We start from the raw sequence: 18023 nt of genomic DNA on the forward strand, positions 1-18023 counted from the left end.
ACTATAGCAAAGTGAAAGTGAAGTACTCAATTTTCCGTAACCATTCCCTAATTTGGTTAAAGAATGATATGTGACAAATGGGCCCAAAAGAATTAAAGGAAATGGATAAGAGGTAGTAAGTTTATACAAGGGAACTCACCAATGGCTGTGGTTGACAGGTGAAATTAATAATTGTGTATATTGTATAAGTGTATAAATATTTGGTAAGATTTATGTTTTATACCTATGAACTTACTAAGCTTCTATAAGCTTACTTGAGTGTAATCAATGTCTCTTGTAGATTGACGTAGAAGTATACAGAGGATCGGATCAACACAGAGGATCACACTATCCAGATTATCTCCGGTAGCTTTTGTAAATTTCTTTTTGATTTATATGGCATGTATAAGGTTTGATGATTATATAAATACTAAGACTTGTTTAATAAATATACATTAAAGTAAAGAATGATGAATATGTTAAATACTATAATTATAATAGTAGTATAATTTGGTATCAAATTGATTGAAATGAATTGGTTGGTTGGATTGGTCTCGGTTTTAAAATTTGCAGGGAATGTTAGATATTTATAAAGGGGTTATATTGAGCAAAAAAAAAACTTTGGGATTTTGCGAAAAATTCCCTATAGTTTTGATTTAATTCTGGTTTGGTCTCGAAGTATGTTTTGGGCTTTGGAGGCCCATCTAAAGGACGCCATGACATATTTTAGTAAATGAATAGTATTTAACTCGTATTAATGGAAAATTAATTCGGTAAACTCCGGTAATGCCTCCTACTCTATTTCGGCGACGAATACGGGTAAGGGGTGTTACAGAGACTTCCTGATTACGGATTGCATGCAATCGATTCATGCATGCATGGTTACATTTTTTAATAGAGAAATGGTTTGATGTTTATAATTTTTTCTTATTTAGTTCAAGAAGTTAGTAAAGGTCCGAGCAATCGAGGCAAATAACCAGTAGAGTAGATTCTGTTTTAGAGTTACTAGTGAGTTCCTTCTTACTTCCTTTGAATTATGAAACTTTCGTGATATGTGGTTTTTTACGGTAAGTTGTCTCTATTGTAAATGAGTTGATATGTTGTGTTTGGACGTGTGTGTAATAAATTAATATTGTATGTGTGAGTATGGTCATTGTCGATGTAAAAACACCCTCCTTGTTGCACGAGCCTAGTACTAGACAAGTTGTGATATATGAAAATATGGAAAAGTGATATGTTTGTGATGCCTCCAGTAGGGAAATTATATTGCAAACTGAACTAACAGATCACGACTCAACCTTGTAGGAGAACACGTGTTCAACTTAACATGGATGTTACGATGATTTATGGTGGAATATGGATATGAAAATGAACATGGTTGATATGTGATTCGAATTTCTGAAACATGGTTCTAAGGTTGGCACAATGATGGGTCGTTGATAAGCATGCATGTTTGTGACTAAGGGGTGTTACAGAATAGAAGTAAATTTTTTTTTCTCATATATCTACTAGTCTGGTTCCAACTCACTCTTTGCATTTGATTGATTGTTTTTTTTTTGGACAAATTATAAAGTAAAATTTTGATGGTTAAAATATGTTTCAAATCCTTATATACTTTCTCCATTTAGAATTTAATCCCATTACTTTTATTTTTAAAAATTTATTCTCTCTACTTTTCAAAATTAAAAATTCAGATCCACTTGACAGCTAAAATTGTTTTGTTAACAATGTTAACAATTGAACTTACATTTTAAAATATGAAAAGTATAGGGATTAAATTCTAGAAAGGAAAGTAGAGGGGCTAAAATCCAAAAGTACAAAAAAACATAGGGACTTGGAGCATGTTTAACCAAAATTTCGAATAAAATTTGTTAAATTATATCTTCTTTTTTTTTTACAACGATGATTTGAACCCAAACTATTTCAAAACATTTGTTATAAAATGACCTAATTTGAATTTAAAATAAATGAGTGTTGCAGACAAATGGTAACATTTGTTATGTAATGACCTAATTTGAATCTAAGAACTCAGTTAAAACATTTTAAAGTTTATAGACTAATTTAAAAATGAACCCATACTTTGAAGACATTGATGGAAATTAACCCACAGAAAAAATAAAGAAAAAAACAAGTAGAATGAAATTTCTAAATTATATATTTAACCTTTTTTTTAACAAAAAACATGCGCTAGCTGCATGGGGAAGAGGAAGAGCAACGCCGCACTTCTGGGTTGAAGAAACACCACCAGAAATTGAGGCCATCATAACCAGAGAATATAGGAAAATTGACTAAAAGGAAATGTTTATTGCAAGAGAAGGCTGAGTCCGGATAAGGGAATGGGTCATAAGAAATCTAAGTAACTCAGAAATGGATGGATCGAAGCAGTAAAGATACAATGCAGATTGCAAATCTAAAAGCTAAAATCCATCAGGGAAAAAAAGCACGACGACATAAAAATTGAAGAGGGAACATTTTTTAGGGTTTTGTTTTTCTGTTTATTTTCTTGGTTTCTTTTATTTCTATCTGACCATTGGAAGGTGAAAAACCAGGGGTAGTGCCCATGGTTTTTGACAGTTAGATTTCTTTTTTTGTTTTTCCATTTTCCAAAGAACTTTTTCTCCGTTTTTCAATAAAAGTGGCTGGCTTTTAATTTCAAAAAAGAGAAAAAGCTAGGCTAAAAGTAAACCTAATCATGGGCCAGGTTTAGTTCGAATCAATGTAAAATTTTAGGCTTGGATCCGACCTAAAAAATAAGCCTAAAATTTTACCTAAGCCCGACCCAGATAAAAATGCTAAACCTGAGTCTGGCATAGCCCATCCGTATTAATTTTTAGATTATTTTTTATATAAAAATAAATTTAAAAAATGTAATACATCAAAACATTAAAATAAATGTAACAGTCCGTTTCCAATAAAAATCAAAACAGTGGTTTCGGGACCACAAATCCAAGTTCAAAAAGAAAACTAATTTAATATTATTTCGTAGTCTGCATTATGATTGAAATATCGTATCAAATATCAATGGAATTCAAAATTTGAGGTCCTTATATGGTGAATAGACCAATTAGTGGAGTTAGTAGATAAGTGTGATGATTCATCATTGAAAATTTAAGAAAAGAAAAGGACTAAATTGGAAAGAGAAATAATTAAATATGATAAAAATCTAATATCATCTTATTTCATCATCTTTCCCAAATCAAAATATATGGAAACCCTAGCTATGGAATTTGGGTTTTGAGCAAACTTATTTGGCTCAATTAGGTATGTTGCTTGTCCTGTTTTTAGTAATTTTTATATTTTCGAGATCATAATAGCTTAATCTAGCTATCTCGGGGATTAATTTGTAAAGTTATGAAAGTACTAGGGTTTTTCCATGGATGAACATAGTTGAATTATGAAGTTTTATGGTAGAAAATGAAAGGTTGTTGATAGATAAACAACATTTGTAAAGTGAATTTTGATGAAATTGTGATTTAGAAATTAAATTATAAATATGTAAAATTCATGGAAAAATTATGAATTTTATGAAATACATGGGCTATTAATGTTACATGTAAAAATCGGCTAGGCTTGGAATAAGGATTAAATTGCATGAATTTCATTTTCCAAGTCTAGGGACGAAATTGTAATTAATTAAAAGTAGGGGCAAAATGATAATTTTGCCTAAAGTGTGAATTAGATTGAATTGAGTATTAATTGTATTAAATTAATGTTAAATTCACTCGTATAGATCCGGATAGACCAAATACGGAGTCAGATCGAGGAAAAAAAAGTGTAGGATTAGTAGATTTTGCATACACGAATAATTATCGAGGTAAATTTGTGTAACTAAACTATATATGTTTATATATTTAAATTGAATATTATGTTTTTGAATGGTATAAATGTCATATATAAGAAATTGATCACATATCCAACAATGTCCGATAAATAATAAGTCTCATTTGGATAAATGAGATTCGATGGATACAGGGTTCCCGAATTGGTTGTGGTCCTGCATGTGTTACGAACACACCACAGCTCGAAAGAGCATCTGGTTATTAGCTCTCATGAGCTTCCCATTATACGGTTCTTGTGAGTTTCCTGTTAATAGCTCTTCGAAATATCTCGATTGGTTGTGATTCTACATGTGTTGTGGACACACCACAACTCTTCGATATATGACTCTTCGGAGCTTTCCATTAAAGGCATTTTCATGAGCTTCGCGATTAATTGGCTCTCTGGAGCTTCTAGATATTAGCTCGCTTGAACCTTCAAGATATTGGCTCGTATGATCTTCCCATTAATGGCTCTTCGGAGTTTCCCGTTACATGGCTCGTATGAGCTTCCCGTTATATGGCTAAGAAGAGCTTCCCGTTTACATGTTTGTATAAATAGACATGTACATGAATTGACGGATTATAATTTTGTACACTTTATGTGTACTACCCGTGTATCCATCGATATTTTAAATGATTCAATGGGTAAAATCCTGACATGAGAAAATATATGAATTTAAAAGTGAATCACTACTTGTATATACGTGAAATACATGGAATTTATATATGAACATAAGATGTGGAAAGTTTATGAATTTGGAAATTTGATATTTGATGAACTCATACATGTTTCTTGATATTCATTTGAAATACATGACTAACATGTTTGATCAGGATATGTGTTTAGGCATTTGGCCAAATTGGTTTGAGCATGTTTAGTTAGCTTACCTTAAATGTGAATTAAATGGTAAGTTAATTTCCTGTTATACGAACTTACTAAGCATTAAATGTTTACTCTGTTTTATTTCCTCTATTTTATAGTGATAAACCTTAAAAGTAATATATTTTAACCCCATGCTTGGCATATTTTTGGATGATTTATTATAATATTTAGTGAATGTGATGCTCCTAATCCTTTAATTTCATGTTTTATATCCAGATGAGCATAGGAAAGCGAAAAGTGCAAGAAAAAGGCCAAAACGGACAAAATAGGTTTATTTCAGTGCTGCACACGACCCAAACACTTCTATACGGGTAATCCACATGCCCGTGTGAGACACACGGGTAGACCACACGCCCATGTGTCATGGCCATGTCGACTTAAAACCATATCAGAATTACGCACGGCCTGAGCACCATCACACGGGCGTACCACATGGCCGTGTCCCTGTCGAGACCTATTTTAATTCTACTCGAAAAAAGCTAATTTTGGGCTATTTTGGGCATTCCAAAGTCTATTTAAACACACGATAAGAGGATCTAAGGGGGGGACGCAGAGTAGAACATAGGAATTACTCGAAGAACGCCAACAGATTCAGCTCGGAAGTAGGATCTCCTGCAAGACTGAAGATCTCCCTCCAATTTCTCTCTCGAAGTTTTTGGGTTTCTTTATTTTTTTATTTTCCTATTTTTGAGATGTTTTCCTATTACATTATGAACTAAACTCCCTAAATACCTAGGGAGGATGAAACCTAAGACTGATCTTGTTATTTGATGTTCTGATTTAATGATAAATACTTGTTCTTGTTCGTAATTATGTTTTCTTAATTCTTGTTTTAATATTTTTAGGATATAGATTCAAGTTGATGTGCTTATTCAGTGGAGCAAAAGTCCCTGTTTAAGAGTAGATCTCACATAATTAAGTGGAGTTGCATGCAACCCTAGAAATAGGGCGATATAAATCTGTCGGATTAGAGTCAAATTTAATAACGGAATCCATAGATCGAGTTAATGCGACAATAGGGGTTTTAATTAGAAAGAGATTTCAATTAATCAACCTAGAGTCAGTTGTTTTTAGTCTCGAAAGAGATATTAACATAATTTAGGGATTTCTACGGATCAAGATAAGTGAATAAATCGTTAGATTCAGAATCGAAATAATAAGTAAAGTTTACGTGGATTCTTCCTTGGGTATTTTCTTTATTATTAGTTTATTCGATTACTTTCTTCACTCTCTGTCGTGTTCATTAGTTAATTAGTTAGTTAATTTTAGATTAAAACAAATCCCTTATATTTTAGGCTAAATAATAGAAAGAAAGTTAATACTAGTACTTTTAGTCCTTATAGATACGATACTCTAGACTCTCCGTAACTATACTACCATTCGATAGTTGCGCTTGCCTTAGTCGTGATCGTAGTCTAGTTTAGTGGCTCATAAAATAACCATCAAGTTTTTGGCGCCATTGCCGGGGACTATGATATTAGGAACTCTTAATTTTTATTACTTTAGCCCTTTTTATTTTTTTTACAATTTATTTTTGTTTTATTTTAATTTACTAATTTTTCTTTTATTTGCTTCTGGCAGGTTCTTATAGTTTATGACTAGAAGAAACCCGTCAGGACCTCTACTTTTTGACAATGAAATTGAAAGCGCAGCTCGTAAAAATAGAACAGAAATAAGGCGAAGTCTATAGTATATAGAGGAAGAGCAAGAGGATGATACCAATACTACCGAGGAGATAGCTGAAAATCAAAATAATCCACTGCCTCTTGTGGTTACTGCAAATCCAGTGAATCAGAGTCCTGCTCCTCGTACTATGTACGACTATGCTAAGCCTAATTTAGCGGGGGCTGAATTGACTATTGTTAGAACTGCAATTGCTGCAAATAATTTTGAACTGTAACTAACACTATACAAATAATTCAACAGTTTGTTCAGTTTGATGGTTTGCAGGATAAAGACCCAAATACTCATTTGGCCAACTTCTTAGAGTTCTGTGATACTTTCAAAATAAATGGCGTTTCTGAAGATGGCATTCACCTTTGGTTGTTTCCCTTTTCATTACGGAATAAGGTTAAACAGTGGTTGAACTCATTACCATAAGAGTCAATCACTACTTGGGAACAAATGATCGAAAAGTTTTTGCTTAAATATTTTCCGCCGACTAAAACGACTAAGTTGAGGAATGATATCTCTTATTTTGTGCAGATGGATTTAAAAACACTTTATGATGCATGGGAGAGATACAAGGATTTATTGAGAAGGTGCCCTCGCCATGGGTTACCTTTATGGTTACAGGTTCAGACCTTCTACAACGGTGTGAACCCCTCAACAAGGCAACTGATTGATGCAGCTGCCGGTGGAACCTTGAACAATAAAACACCTGAAGAGACTTACGAATTTATTGAAATGATGTCACTAAACAACTATCAGTGGCAAGTCATGAGAACGAAGCCGAAAAAAAAATTGGTGTTTTCAACCTCGACGCGATTACTGTGCTATCTAACCAGGTAGAACTATTCGATAAAAAGATTGATGTTTGTATGATTCTACTCAGGTACATCCAGTGATGAGGTGTGATTTAAATGGAGGAGGGATGCATAACACAGACTATCCATCCTTCAACTCCAGCACCGAGGGAGAACAAGTCCACTATATGGGTAACAATTCTAGACCTCAAAATAACCCTTATAATAACACTTACAATACAGGTTGGAGGAACCATCCCAATTTTTCGTGGGGTGGTCAAAGGAATCAAAGGCCACAACACCTTCCAGGTTTTCAACAACCACCTTACCAATAGGAGAAAGAGCCGAACCTTGAGGAGATGCTTACAAAATTTATCTCGGTGTCAGAAACTCGTTTTCAGAATATCGAGATAGCACATGAAAGTCAGTAAACATTGATTCAAGGGCTCAAAACTCAAATAGGTCAGCTTACTAAGTTGATCTCTGAACGATCACAAAGTGGCTTGCCCAGTAATACAGAAACTAACCAAATGGAGCAACACCATGGCATCACTGTGCGCGACAAATACGGGTTAGCTGAACCTAAATCTAAAACGAGGCAAGAAGCTGTAGTAAGAAATGGTAAGGTTGAGGTGAGTCATGGTATACAAACACCGGTAAGCAAAGAATATAGACCTTGTGTGTCATACCTCAATACGGCAAGGAAAGACCACACAGATGAACAATTCGGTAAATTCCTTAAACTACTTAAAAAATTACATATTAACTTACCGTTTATTGAAGCTCTTTCGCAGATGCCTAACGCAGTTTGCTCAGCTATTTTGCAAAACAAGCTACCCAACAAATTGAAAGATCTAGAGAGTTTTACAATTCCTTATCTAATTGGTAGTTCGAATTTTAATAATGCTTTAGCTGATTTAGGTGCAAGTATTAATGTCATGCCCTACAAGATGTTTAAGCAACTAGGACTAGGGAAACCTAAAAAAACTAGGATGAGCATACAATTAGCTGATAAAACTATTAGATTTCCTAGGGGTATCGTTAAAGATATGCTTGTTAAAATTGACAAATTCATATTCCTAGTCGATTTCGTTGTCTTAGACATGGATGAGAACTGTGGCGTACCCTTAATTCTAGGCAGACCCTTTTTAGCAACTGCTAGATCTATCATTTATGTTGGAATAGGTGAACTCACACTTCATGTAGGAGATGACACAATTATTCTCTAAGCTCGTGATTCTATTAAAATGTCTAGTGATAGAGATGATATTACAAGTCATTTTGATGTGAGTATCATTACAACTCAACTCTCTGTACAGGAAATTCCTCTTAAAGACGTAATGGAGCCATGGTCAAACTCATTCAATACCAACAGGACGTCTCTTGAAGAACAAAGATTATAGAATGAGGAACTAGATGAATGGTTAACACAAGTTAAAGAGAAACCGAGAGTACAAGAGGAACCAAAACGAATCTATGACGAGCCTACCGATGAAACGAATCAATTTAAGGTTGGGGACAAGGTACTGTTGGATGATGTAGACCCTCGTATCACCAATTCTAAGCCTAATAGAGCAATTCCCTTCACGATATTAAATGTTTTCCCATACAGTATAGTCGAGGTAACACATACTGATTTTGGTACTTTCAAGGTAAACAGTACTCGACTCAAACCTTATTTTGATAAAATTGATAGTAGGAAAGAGGAGTTTCGACTCTGTTAACCACCATAACCATGCAAATATGAGGTGAGTCAAGCTTAGACTCTAAATAAGCGCTTCTCGGGAGGCAACCCGAGTACTAACACCACTAAATAGCTTAGTTTATCTAATTTTCATGTTTTAAGTGCAGGTTTTACAACCACATGGCCTGGACACACGGGCGTGTCCTAGGCTGTGTGAGCCTTGAAGCTTAAATCCCCAAAAATCAACAAAGACACGGGCTTAAAAGAGGATACACGGACGTACAACATGGCCGCATGAAAGCTAGAGCTATGTTTTGAAATTTTAAACAAGTCAGAGAGCTCTACGGGCAAGGTACACGGCCGTGTGTTCGGACATACGGGCGTGGGAGAAGCAAACAACGTAGCACACGGGCATACAATACGGTGAACCACATGGTCTGGACTCACGGGTGTGTCCAAGGCCGAGTGGGCCATTATTTTCCTTGACAAACACGGACTGAAATTCGAGACACACGGGTGTGTGACACGACCGCGTGGCCCAACACGAGCTGTTACATGACTGTGTCACCTTGAAAGCCCTAACCCTTAGTTTCATTTTCATCTTTTTCTTCACTCAAAATCAACCCTAGCCGCTGCTCCCCTTTTCCCTACTCCAGCCACCGCCACCTACCCCCATTTCCTCCCTCACGACTCCCTCCTTAACCATTTCTTCCCCCATTCCCATCATCTTCTTTCTCCCACCCCTTTCTTTTCCCCTTTCTCCTTCTCATCCTCTTTCCCCACATTGTCCCGCTCACACCCTACAAACCAGCCCCGTTTGAACCACCGCACCATCGTAGCATGGCCAAACCACATCCACACTTCCCCTCTCCTCCTGCGCACAATGCCAACCCGAACAGACCCCACCCTCCTCAAATTACCTTCCATTGGTTTCTTGTTATTCCTTAACTTTTTCTTTATTTTTGTTTTATTTTCATTCTTTATTTCTTTATTTTCTTTCTTTAATTATTATTTGTTATTTTATTTTATTTTCAGCGTACTCATTATATGATTCTCGATTGTTGATAATTCGTTCTCCATTATTTATTCCTATTTCTGATAATTAGTTGTCGAATATGTTAACCTTCATTCTCATGCTTAGTTTTCATTACAATCATATTGCTTATCTCACTATTTTGATTTACTTTTGATTATTAATTTTTAACTCCTTACTCATTGGTTACATATTTTTTACCTACTGTTCTTCTTCTATTGTTCTTTATCTTTAGTTTAGAATAATTTATTCAGTTGACTTCTTATTATTTTACTTTCCAGATTTTTATGTTTCTTTATCGTTTAGGAGTACTTGTTATTTTAGGCCTACTTGATTCTTTTTATTTTAAGTACTACTTTATTTACTTTCTTTTACTTGTATAGGTGCATTATGGCGAACACACGCGGCAAGTCCAAAGTCGCCGTCCCCGCTTCAAAAAAGCGGAAGGATCTTAGCGCAACTTCCTCGAGGGCGACTTCTTTGAGCGCCTATCCTGAGGTTCGACATCCTTACCTCAGATTATCTGCGGCCCCCAAGAAGATGTAACACCCCTAACCCGTATCTGTTACCAGAATAGAATTACGAGGCGTTACCGGACTTATACACTAACATTTATACAAAATCGAGTCATAAAATTGTATTCTAGATAATTTCTTTTCAAATTTCACTATAAAGTTTCTAATATGGCCTTAAAGGCCCAATACATGCTTTGGAAGTGGTTCGAGACTAAACTGGCAACTTTGGAAACTTTTCCTTGAAGATAGGGGCACACGTCCATGTGGCCTGGGACATGGTCGTGGGGCTAGCCCGTGGACAGATCTGACTTGCAAATTCTTAGACATCAGAGGAGCACACGACCATGTGGCTAGGCCGTGTGGTAATCTGATTTTTCACCATTTTTAGACTATTTTCATATAATTTTGACACACAGCCATGCTTAAAACCCGTGTCCTTCATACGGCCAAGACACACGGTCGTGTCTTTTACCCATGTATTATCCTGACTTTACATTTAAGGAAGTAGGGGACACATGGTCATATCACATGCCCGTGGGCTTACCGTGTGTCACACACGGCCTAGACACACGCCCGCGTGTCTAACCATGTGGTCGAAAATAGGCCGTTTTAGGTCACTTTTCTCACTCTTTCATTCATTACCTGCATTTAAACACAATTATATACGATTTAAAACCAACCAATCAGCCAATCTATGCCAATATTATGCATTTTACATTAACACACTACTACCTAGCCATTAAACAAAGTAACTTCAAAATTTGTACTTAAGTACCATTCAAATTAATTCAAAATAAACTATATAATTGCCTATTTGATAAACATAAATTTTGCTTATATAGACTAACTTTTATCATCCTTACACTAGCAATATTCATACTCAAAATAACATTAAGATAACCTAGGTATATACCATTCCTCAAGATAAGATACATCACCAAGTATTTGAGTTCGGGAGTTGCCTTGGATGTTGAGACATTAGTCACTTTGTACTTAACATGCGCACGGAAACAAACCATATGTTGAGTATACACTTAGTGGTATTTCTATAAACCAATACTTAATTTATGCATTTATACTTAAACCATAGATAAGTATTAAATAAATGCATAATGAACATTCAATTAATTGTCTTAATTACATAATAACATTTATCATTAAGATCGAAACCAATAAGATATTCAATTCAGCCAGTATCATTCAGTCTTCAGTGCAGTAATTTACCCCTATTAACATAACTCGGACTCAGACAGATACACGGATCCAACCTACACACCGGGATAGCATACAGTGTTGTATCAGCTGAAGCTGGAATACACCGTAACAGTAACAGTAACAATAGCAGTAACGGTACATAGAGTACCTCATCGGAATGAATCCAGAACAGTAACAGTAGCTGACACTTTGAGTATCTCATTGACACAAAGTCAGAATATCCCTGAACACTTCCAATCCTATGGCATGCCAACTATATCCGACTAGCCCGACACTGTGAATAGGGTTTTCATTTCACTTTCAATTCATCATCATCAACCAATATACATTTCAATTCAAATATTCATAATTCAACACTATACCACAATATCAATACTTACCTTAATTTCAATAGCCATACATAATATCAATAATATGTATCAAAATAACTATTAAGTTTGGTTATAGAAATACAAACCGTGGTTCTCGAGTTTACTCGTTATCTTCGTTTACTTTTTCTTTTCCCTTCTTCGATGATGTTTCCGGTGCTACGTTAGCTATAGAAAAATTAACATTTAAAATCATCAATACATATCATTTAATAACACACTTTTCTATTTTCCATGTAATTTTTACAAAAATTTCAATTTAGTCTTTCCACCATAATCATTCTTTTTCTTCAAATAAATCTCATATTTTCATTTAATACCTACTTTAAACAAGTTTTAGCCCTTCATATTCAATATAAAACATAAATTCTACAATTTAGACCATTTAGTCCCTATTATAACAAAACTTATATCTTTTTTTACAATTCAGTCCTTCTCCCACTTCTAACTTGAATTTCTATCACTTTATATCATAATTCATCTATTTATTCAACTTATTTAACATCTAAAAATTCACTAACTTCCTAAATTTCAACATAATTTGAGTAGAGCTTTGTTCTAGGATTCCAAAAACATCAAAATTACAAAAAAAATGGACTAAATTAACCTACCAAATTAAGCTTTAAGCTTCAAAACCCTAATTTTTCTCTTTTTCTTTTCTCCTTTCTTTTTCTTTCTGATTTCGTTCCACTTCTCTGTTCTTTTTCTTTATTGTTTCTTTGTTCTTTTTATTATTTCTTTTATTTTAATTTATATTATTAGATTAAATTTTTTTATTATAATTATTATTTCTTAAATAATAAGCAAATACATATATATACATATATTTGTACCAGTTAAAATAATACACATGTATTTATACTTACCACACACTTGCCACATAAGGCTTATTTGTTAATTTAGTCCCTTCAATTTTCTATAGTTTATAATTAAACGTTCACACTTTATTCGATTTAATCCTTATACCTAATTAACCTTAATTAAGCTAAATTTACTTAACCAAAATCTAATAACCACACTACTAACTTCGTAAATATTTCTAGTAAATATTTACGAATTCATTTTGCGAAAATAATGACCCGAAAATTTATTTTTTTTTGATACCCCTAAATTTTGGGTCGTTACAGAGGAACTGTACCAGTTTCATTGAGTACGACCCCTCGATGTGGGTCGCTGCATTGGTTGGGCCATGTTAGAGCAGGTACGTTTGGTTGACGATGTGCGCGCAATTATTACCACAGCCCTATGGGATAGATTCTTCACCATCGTCGAGCCCACCTATTCGGAGCTCACCTTAGAGTTCGGCACCATATTTTCAGTCCAACAAGTCATATCAGTCCATAATGAGTCATGCACCATCACCTTTTGCCTTAGCGGGTTGGTGTGACACATGAGTGTCTCAGAGTTCGGTGCTACTTTGAGACTCTACACAAAGGAGTTCATAAGCGCCGATTCATTACTCGACCTCGTGATGTTGGGTAGAGCCACAGGCGGCCTGACTAACTATGACGTGAGTCACTCGAAGGCGACGCACCTCTCTCTAGCCCTACGGTATATAGTTAATAACTAATGCAGGATTAAGTGATTGGTAAATAGTTAATAATGCTTCATGAATGGTTTGTGGATATGATTATTTATGCTTTGTGATGGACATGAGGTTTGATGACATGTTGATAGCTATAGCATCAATATGGTAAAGATGAAAGAAAAACTTATTGTAATGGTTGCATGTGAAATTACCATGGTCATGTCATGTTAGGAAGGTTTAAGTGCCTAATTTTGCCATGTTGTATGCTATTGTATAAGTATGCGTGCATGTGTTGTGAGTGTGACAAAATGGCTTGGAAAATAGCCTTGTATTTGTCCAGGTTTTGGACATGGGTTCGGGACACGGGCGTGTTTTTAGCACCCGAGCGTGTGTTCTATACCTACACGGGCGTGTGGAGCCTTGATACAAGAGATTTCCTAAGTTTTTCATGAGTTCTCGGTTGGGTCCCGAACCATCCCGAATGCATGTATTGGGCCTCGTAAGCTCGCATAAAGGACAGATTGCATGAGAAAAGAAAAGTTTTTAATTATTTGAGATTTCATGGTCCTGTTTAGTATGGAAGTGTTAGTAAAAGTCAGGTAGCACCTCGAACCCCGTCCAGGCGTCGGATGCGGGCGAGGGGTGTTACATTTAGTGGTATCAGAGCATGGTTTAGTCGGTTCTCGGACTAATCTAGCGTAAGAGAGTCTAGCTATACATGCCATAGTATTACTCGTGATAGTGTGATATCTCTCGGCCCTAACAAAACTGCTGGTTAAGACAGGAATGAATTCGAACCGAGCAAATCTTGATAAAGATAAGAGTAAAGTTGAGATTATTGAATCATACTTGTGACATGCTGAAAATGGGAAAGGTATGAAAAGATATTCATGATTTTCATATGAACTAGTATTCACTATGTGATACTCTTGAGTTAAAGAATGTGAAATAGTGGAGTAAAACACAGTTAAGTTGTGAAAAACATTTTTATGCATGTTAGTATTCATACGATGTTAAATGTCCAACTTGATTTGGCCAAGTGTTTATGAAAAGAAAGAAATTTGCTTGAAGTGACAGAGTGTATGTATGAATGCTTTAATTGCATGATTAGTAATCAGTATATACATGAGGTAGACATTTTTGTCTAGATTAATGAAGTCAAGATGCCGAAATGTTATGCCTTATAATCTTACTTACAGAATCATAAATGTCACAATAGCATGAAAGTTGTAATGAAAGATCAAATTGGGTGGAACGCAGGGAATGTGTACGATCATTCACTAATGAATTGACGGAAAAGACTATGGTTGGACCGTGGCAATACATGAGATTTGTGTGCCAGTGTAAGACCATGTCTGGGACATGGCATCGACATTGAGAAGAGGGCTAGTGTAAGACATGTCTAGGACATGCATCAGCCACAGTATGAGAGCCAGTGTAAGACATGTCTGGGACATGCATCGGCCTCGAGATGTTAGCCAGTGTCAGACATGTCTGGGACATGCGTCGGCTACGAGATGTGCTAGTGTAAGACATGTCTGGGACATGCGTCAGCACGGTTACATGAGTCAGTATAATACCTGTCTGGGACACGGCATCGACACAGATGGATGAGAGCTAGTACAAGACCATAGTTGAACTATGGCATCAAGTAAACGATGTACTCAAAATCGTAAGACGTTCTCCAATTTGATAAATATTGGCAAGTGATTAAGACTAAATATGAGAATTTGATAAAACATTAAGGGCAATTTGAGAAAAAGAAATGAAAGTTTGAGTTATGATAAATTCACTTATGTTTAGCTAATATTCGCATGAAATAAAATTACATGTATTACTGAGATATGTGAAAATGTGTTTATAACAAGTTGGAAATTTGAAATGTTTGAATCAATATGCGTAAAGCTATGTTGTTGTTGAATATGTATTTGCTTGAGAGTCAAAAGTTTAGAGGCTTTACAATCTTCGCCCCCTTACCAGAATAGAGTTATACGATGAGATTCTCGAGAGATATGTTGCATAAGCTTGCAAAAGTGAAACCGAAGAGTACAAAAATGGAATAGTATGAGATTAGCAAAGATAGAATTAGTTAGAGGAATAATGTCGGACTTGCACAGATGTCTGAGTATGACGAATTCAATTAAACAAAAGTGATGGCTATCTTTCTCTTTTGAGTATTCTATGTTTTCCTCTATTCTGGGGAATACGTATGGTTATCCCTTTCGATTGAGAATTCTATTATGTGAGGATGCTAGTGACTATGATATTAGATGAAAAGTTCTATTGGTCCAGTTAGTTATGATCTACATTTCCTCATCTCTTCAGATTTCTATTCTGATATATTGGAAATGAAGTTGACAGTAAAAATCTATGTAAGGTTGTTCTGATGTTCTATTGATTATGGTTTATATATGCGAGAATTATATTATCTCTGTTACGAGAAATTCTAGAGCGTACAGACAGTAGTTTCTTTCTGGTTTTCTCTGAGGGATTTTCCGGATCATCTTCATTATTTTCTTCTGGATTATATTCTCGGATTTCTGGTATAGTCTTTATATCTTGGAATTTCTTATATTGATTTTTCTCTCGTTCTTGTTTCGAGAATTATCAAGCTTGGTTTATTTTTACAAGTAATCTTTGACTTGCGATATTAGAATCTGTTATGATTAAGCTTCTGGCTCGACCATAAAAGTGTGGGGATTTCAGTGTCGAGATTTCTTTAAAATCTTGGGGAAATGAATGGTTATTCTGCAAAAGTAAATCTGAGTTATGTGCATTTAAGTTTATTCTCTGGTTCGAGAATACCATTACATGTTCTTTGGTAAGTAGTCGTACAGTCAGAAATGATGGGGTTTTATTCTTAAAAGTATGTTATGGAAACATATTAGTTGGATTTCTCTTGTCCGAGAGATGTTATAAGTATAGTTATCCTGATTAGTAAAGAGACCACATCTATGAAGTTGGAATCATTTGATTCATGTTAGTAAAGTTTCTAAACAGTTGATGATCAGAGTATAGAAATGTGGCTATAAGTGGTAAATTAAACAAGTACAGCATGATTCGACTTTTAATTTGGAATTGCAAGAAAGATTTGATTTCTGGTTTCTGTTACTATTATTTCAGAGTAAGATTAGGGTACTGAGAAACTCCAGGCTATGCAGAGAAGTGTGTACAGAGTTCACAACAGTCTTTTGTTTATTCTTCCAAAGGATGTTAAATTGACTACCGGGGAAAGCCGATTATCAGATATATTCAAGATTATAATTGTCAATGCTGACATTGAAAGAGAAAATTGAGAAATGATTAGTATGAATTTTGTATCGGGATGTCTCTCTTCTCCGGGAAATAAGAGATACCATAATGGATTGTGATAGATTGATGATAGTAGTCCGCATGACTATTTTGGTATATACAGAGGTATTGTTAGACGGATTGGGACGAGTTGTGTTTCTAAGCTTATAGTTCTTAGAATGTCAGTTTTCAGTATTTCGAATTGAGCCGAGAATTTTATGGTAATTGTGGAAAGGTTACAGAAATCCTGAGTATCAGCTTCAGCTGAGTTGTTTTGTAAGTTTTGAGAAAAAGATATAAGTGAACTCGTGAAAGTAGAGAGCAACTTTTTTTGGTAAGATTTTCGGGGACGAAAATCCCTAAAGGGGGGAAGAAATGTAACAGCCCGATTTTGGGCCTAGTCGGAACAGTGGTTTCGGGACCACTATTTCGAGGCTAGATAAAATTATTTTAGTATTATTTTATGTGTTATAATATAATTTTATAAGTGCATGTAAATTTTGGTAAGTTAATTTTAGCAATTTCTAGTCCAATTCCGAAAAAGGACTAAATCGCGTAAAAGGTAAAAGTTGTGTTTTAATACCTAAAGGTGTGTTAAATTGCCTTGTATCTTAAATTGGGGGTCTTTAAAGTGAAATTAGGCCATTGAAAGTGTGATGGCCGGCCATGGGAGACAAAATTGTTGAAAAGTCAAAATTAGGTGAAATTTGGTCACCAATTTTGACTAGTTTTATTATTAACAAATCAAAAAGAAAAAGCTATCATTTTTCTCTTCTCCTTCACCGAAATATGCAGCAAAGAAAGGGTTTTGAAGCAGGAAAATTTCAGCAACATATTTCCCTTGCTTGTAAGTGATTTTAATGTCTTTGCTTGATGATTTTTACATTTTTGGAACCCCTAAAGCATGAGCTTTCATAAGAGGGGACTATTTTGCAAAATGATGAAGAGTCTAGGGTTTTGCCATGAGAGTAAATGTGCTGTTTGCTGTGTTTTTATGGAAGATTATGAGTCCTAGTTGTCTAATAAACAACTTTTGTGAAAGAAATTACATGAAAACACCTTAAAAAAGGGCTAGATTGCTAAGTTGTAAAATAAGTTGTAATGTGTAAAATAGTTGAAATTATGAGTTGCTATAGTTATGAAAATGGTTCATCTAGACTCAAGGAGTAAAGAAATGTGATAAAAATTATTTTACGAGCATTGAGGCAAAAGTGCAAATATGCAAAAGTTTAGGGGTCAAAATG

The 18023-nt window shown here is 34.9% G+C and overlaps 1 non-coding gene and 1 pseudogene across 1 annotated transcript; one reads left to right on the forward strand and one right to left on the reverse strand.

Moving 5' to 3' along the window:
- Positions 1-18023, forward strand: part of LOC107940836 (uncharacterized) — a 29191-nt pseudogene that overhangs the window by 2581 nt on the left and 8587 nt on the right.
- On the reverse strand, positions 6853-6959 carry LOC121211624 (small nucleolar RNA R71). Its single transcript, XR_005906843.1, has one exon. It is a non-coding gene; the product is annotated as a small nucleolar RNA R71 (small nucleolar RNA).

The sequence above is a fragment of the Gossypium hirsutum genome, chromosome A12 (genome assembly GCF_007990345.1).
Source record: "Gossypium hirsutum isolate 1008001.06 chromosome A12, Gossypium_hirsutum_v2.1, whole genome shotgun sequence".
NCBI lineage: Eukaryota > Viridiplantae > Streptophyta > Magnoliopsida > Malvales > Malvaceae > Gossypium > Gossypium hirsutum.